The sequence below is a fragment of the Rhea americana genome, unplaced genomic scaffold (genome assembly GCF_003343005.1).
Source record: "Rhea americana isolate MKP2758 unplaced genomic scaffold, rheAme1 scaffold_40, whole genome shotgun sequence".
Taxonomy (NCBI): Eukaryota; Metazoa; Chordata; class Aves; order Rheiformes; family Rheidae; genus Rhea; species Rhea americana.
Genome location: NW_028186535.1, coordinates 3,755,303 through 3,761,067, shown reverse-complemented (window position 1 = coordinate 3,761,067; position 5,765 = coordinate 3,755,303). Strand labels below are relative to the sequence as shown.

General features: G+C 34.0%; 1 long non-coding RNA gene across 1 annotated transcript; it reads left to right on the top strand.

Annotated features, from left to right (window-relative positions):
- On the top strand, positions 1-5,516 carry LOC146590610 (uncharacterized). Its single transcript, XR_014896962.1, has 4 exons — positions 1-38; positions 675-753; positions 1,232-1,406; positions 5,431-5,516. It is a non-coding gene; the product is annotated as an uncharacterized LOC146590610 (long non-coding RNA).
- Positions 5,517-5,765: the final 249 nt, after the last annotated feature.

Here is a 5,765-nt window from a genome sequence, read left to right as displayed (position 1 = left end):
CTGCAATAGCAGCAGAGTCGGGTTGCACAAGAATTCAGGTCTGCGTTGTTAAAACGTGCTGCGTTTATTTAGAAGTAGGGTAAAAAGAATGGAACTACAGAATTGCTTCCCCCTGCCCCATTCCATGATTTCCTCATAGTAACTCAAGTCACATACTTGCAGTATGGGTTTTATGCAACAGGCCTTATTGATAACTTAATTTTATTTTGGTAATGATTAAGTGGGCAAATATGTTCATTTATCCAGCACAACTGGGTCGAGTAGGGTTTATCCTTTAGGCTGAAGGGGGATGACCTTATCACTTCCTTCACTTCAGTCACAGCTTCCAGCAAAGCAAGTCTAGTCTGCAGGCTTCCATTTCAGTATTTTCATATCACAAATGTAAAAAGGCTAAGTCAATTAAGTAATTAAACATCAGAACTAGAAATTTGGATTCATTGGTTAATCAGTTAAGTAATGCAAATAAATGAAAGTAATAACAAACCCATGAGCTGATTTAAAAGGCATCTTAAATAGTTTAGTTAGATAAGGAGCTACTCTAGTGTCCTCCAATATTGCTGCTAGTTGAAAAGGAACATTTTGTACAGTACAGTACACAAAGCACAGTAGAATACAGTACATATAGTAACAAACTCTAGCCACATAGGAACTTACTGATTGTCACTTTGATACAGAGTGTGGACACTGGAATTTCCCAATGAGTGTTTCCAAAGGAAAGAGAAAATAACATTCCTTCAGCTCTGGAACAGATTTGTAAGTAATATTTGATGGATGTTCTTGCAATAAGTATTAGCTAGATATGTTGGGTAATACATTTTGTCCTAAAATTGTTTCTTGAATTCCAAGAGCTGCTGCACAAGTTAGCATATAACATTTGTTTCATTAAACAGAGTATAACATTTACAATAGAAATAAAACTTTAAACTACCACATACATATATGACTTATACTGGAAGCTTCAGCTAACTATAATGTAGCTGGTGCTTGTGAATGTGAACCTGGTATGCTGAAGCAAAAATGTATTKTAATTTTTTGTCTTAACTAGTTGCATGTGGCAACTACCACTCATTAAAGTAAAATTCATTTTATATGTGATACAGTGTTGCTACTACTTAATTTTTATGCATTAATACTATTAATTTACTCTATGACCTGTAATAACTGAGTATTAATTGACATATACTTCTCTGGTACTTCACTTTTATTAGTGGTTTTGATATTATTTTTGTAGATTTTTGCCTTGCTGTAAGCATGGAAGAGGACATTAGAATATGAAGACAATGAAAATTTTCAGAATCCTATCCGTGACAGTAAGATTCACGGTACAGGAGGTCTTAAGACTGGCCCTAACTTTCATGTGGAGGAACAGTGAGTGGTGCTGTATACATCATTCTGCATAGCTAAAAGTAAGTGTCATGCCTTCAGCTTAAGACTGTTAATTTTGTATTCATTGTAGTTAAAATGCTATTTTAGAATAGATGAAAGTATGCTAAGTAGAAGAAGCTTATGTTTAGACTACTAGCTACACTTCTTTAAGGCACTAAGTGCTACTGTGATGATCATGAGAAAACTTGTGACATAATAGCTTAACCTAAATATGTAGGGACATTTGTGTAAGACTATCAAAAATGAATTTCAAAAGACAGTTTTGTCATTTTAATTGATTCTCCATGACTAGCGCACAGTTGTGGTAGACACCTAGGCCCGCTACCTGCTCTGAAAAGAATACTCAGAATGTCTACCAACTTACTTCTTTAAGCATTATTTTTTCTTCAGTAGGAAGATTCTTCTGCCATAAATAGCTCGCTGCTTTGAAAAAGTCACAAAAATGCAATTTACTTATTACTCCTTATGGAGGAGAGCACAAAATACCTTCAAAAGGCAAGCCTAAAACCATGACAGACAATTAAAATTAGACTCAAAATTCATATTGGTTATGATATCATTTATTATGATGATAATGGTTATGATTATTATACTGACAGTTTATTATGACATTTTCCTCCTTTTTCTTGATTTCTTTCTGCTCTACAATGGCTAACATGTTAATGCTAATCCCTTTTCTGTTCTGTAGGAGCTATCAACCCTTTTATCTTTTTGCTCTAACTGATAGCAAAATTAGGCTAGACTCAAGAAATTGCAACCTGTAGCTTGGAGTCTGCTATTTATTAGTCAGACTTGATTAAGTGATTCAGATTCCAAAAACATGTCCACTTTTACAAACTGTATCAGTAAATTTCCTACAGATTTTACTTCTCCTATAACCTTAAAATGGCTGTAACAAAGTATGTAACAGTTATTAATGCTGGTTATTTTGTAGTTGTTTATAATATTACTTGTTAGTAACTATTTTATGTAGGTACAATTTACTACTATTTTCTGTACTATTTTATATACAAAAGAAAACATCTTAAAAGCCATTTCTGCCCCAGCATTCCCAGAAAGGGAATACTTCTTTAAAACAGAGACTATAATTTACCTAAAACAGAGAAGTTGTATGGATTAAGTCCGTAAAACTTCTAAAGAGACAGAAGTAATTAATTTTTTCTCTATTGTTTTTAGAAGGACTGCATCACCCACTAAGGCAATCTAGAAGCAAATCTGCATTCAGCAGCTCCAGTTGATAGCATTTGCATTGTAATCTCTCTCGGCTGCCAGGAATTTACTAAGGTTATTTAAGTTAAGCAGTGTCCTTGCTTTTAAAAAAGTGTGATGGTGGGACTTTGTGACAGTTTGTTCTCAATAATAGGCTCAAATTAGATTCATAGAACTAGTAAATGGAATTATTTATGAAAAGGTTTTGTATTTGTAGGGACAGAGTTCCTTTCATAGTGGAAAATAAATAAATAAATCTTAGATAAGACAAGTTCTATATGGAATCTGGAAACTACTTACTATATTGCTTTTTATAATGGGATCCAAAAAAAAAAAAAAATCTTACATGTTCTGTACCAGACAGCAGAAAAATTTAAGGACAGCTTTTACTCATTGTTCATTCAGGTAAGTAAACTGTGTCGTACTTCTGAAATGTAGGTAAAATTTCTTAGATTCCTTTCAGTATGTTTCACTGTACATCTTCYTGTCCAATCATACATACCTCCCTAATTTTGTAATGCAGAAGCATAATACAGGTGTTCATTTTCCCATGCAACAGTGAGAAGAATTGAGCATCCATGATCATCTTTTTACTGCTTGTGGTAGCAAGATGGAACCTAGCAAATATTCAAGTTGCAACTTCCTCAAATTTCCCTTTTGACAATTTAGCAAATAAATATTTCAGCCTTCTCCTCATAATGACCATCATTTTWTATTATATATGTTTTAATTATATATGAGAACGTAACTGCTCTCTCTCCAAAACCTCAAAAATAGGAATTTATTTATTTATTTATTTTTGTAAGAATCACTGACTGCCAAAATGGCATGTGCACTTTAGGATTTAAGCTGCGGCACTCTGCAATTTAATTTGTTTGTATAAGAGCAAAAGGGACATGTGTAGTTCTAGTGGAATGCTCCTAAACTCTTTTTATTTAATCAGATCTCATGCTATGAAGCATATTAACCACTGGTCATATCTTCTAAAACTTCTACTGCTGTAAGGTTTGACTGTCCTTTGTTATTTTTCATTTATGTATGCATATAGGGTTCACAGGGCTGTATAACTATAAATCAAAGTTAAACAGATGCCATGATTTGAAGTAGTTATGCATAATGATCTGCAGAGCAGCATTCAGTTCATTACATCATCTGTCTTTGATGCACACAAGTTTATTTTCTGGACAGTAACATGTTACAAATTTTTTAAAGCTATTTTTACTTCATTACAATAATCTACTCTAAAGAATCTGAAGATGGAAGTAAGGCTATTGCTATTATTATTGTCTATCTATAGTAGGAATATAGAAGAACATAAGTAATAAGGCAGCAACAATACAGAACAGGTTTTCAAATTATCTGTCATGGAAATCCAGCTTTGTGCAGACATAGTAGTCCACATATCTTCATTAAGGAGCAAGAGTAACACTGAGCAAAATTTCAGTGCTTTTGGTTGAAAGATCGGGACAAATAATTTGGTTATTAGGCCCTATCCCCCAAAAAACTCTGACTATGAAATGCCTAAAATGCTTAAAGTGAGATGTCTAACTATAGGATAAAGTTCTCAGCTGTTAAAACCTTACCCTAAGCAACAAAACCAAGTCTTTTTGTCTTGGTCTGAAGTTGAGTCACTTTCACCTGAAGAAAGCAAAAGGAACAAAGGGATTTTTGATTATCTTATTGAGAATATTTAAGTCAAACAACATTCAATTTTTTTCTGATTTAAGTAAAAGCTTGCCTCAGACTAGACAAAATACAGTGCTAGAAACACATAAGTCACGACTTTCTGTATGAGTTCCTTTGTTTTGGAGAGGGAGAGAGAATGTTAAGGTGTCTTTGTTTTTTTACAAAACTTAAAACTGGGAAAGAGGGGAGTGTATTTTACCTAAACTGCCTCACCACTGTTACGTTATTCCTAAGCATCATGCATCCTCTTCTCAGTTTCTTCAAACTCAGCAAACCTGGTTTATCATATCTGATGCAGAACCATTGCTTTTTGATTATCATACCTAATCTCCATCCTTTATCCAGAGTTGTCATGGGAGACCATTCTTTGTTCTTAGTGCTATGCCTGTAAAATCCTATTTCTAAAGCCATATCACAGAAATTTTATTACTTAAATACACAGAAATTCAAAGGTGGCACAACTCTCAGCTACTCTCCAGGACAAAATATAAAATCCCAACAGGACAGTGCAACTCCAGTGTATGAATGGTAATATTTACAGTGAAGCATAGTCCAGCTTGTGCAAGATTTCTCTTAAAATCTATTYCCCTGTAGTCTCATGAGCCTTATCTCTGTGGCCATGCTAAAGGAGTTCCTGCCATCCTTTCCATCAGCTTTTCTACTTTTTTCCATGCTCTACTGGTACAAGTGTGCATAGGGTTGCTCTGTTAAAGTCAGAGTACTGATCTGGTTAAGAAAAGTAGGAAAACAGTCCTTTTAAACAGAGAGTGAGGAAGGGATTTGACCAGTTTATTTTCCATTTGAGTCACTTTTGTGATCCATTTGACAGACTGACACTGCAAACCATTTTAGCTTTGTAACTGAGGACATAGAGAGTGCTGTGACACAACAGGCAGGAATAAATGCCAGAAGAGCCTAAGAGAAGGAAAAGTATCTTAAGCTAGTATTTCCACCTACTGTGGAAATTAACCCTGACAAAAGCATCACCCATGTCAGACAAGTTTCCATTAGCCAAGGAGTTAGAAGCTAATGTTCTACTTAAATCATTTGTCACAGACGAGGATTGCAATAATATGTGTATGAATGTGCATAGAGCATCCAGCTTCACATTGTGAAATACTAATTTAAGATCTCTGTTTTGTTTTCCAGGACACTTGCAGCTGTATACAAATATTTATGCTACTTCCTACAGCTCATACCAAGTTTACGAATCAGATATAGTCCCTTCATTAAATATAACTTTTATAAATATATAACTATATAAMTATATAACTATATAAATATATAAATATAACTAACTAAATATATTTATTCATTTCAATGTAACAGTCTCTCTTTAGTCTGTCTTTTCGCCAGTTAATACCTATATACACACTGCCGAGCTGTCTTTTTACTTGGTATCTTCCGTCTTTTAACTGTTAAGGCACAAAGATTATGTGAATCTCTTCCAAATTCTCTCATCATTTACCTCTTCAAAACACTTT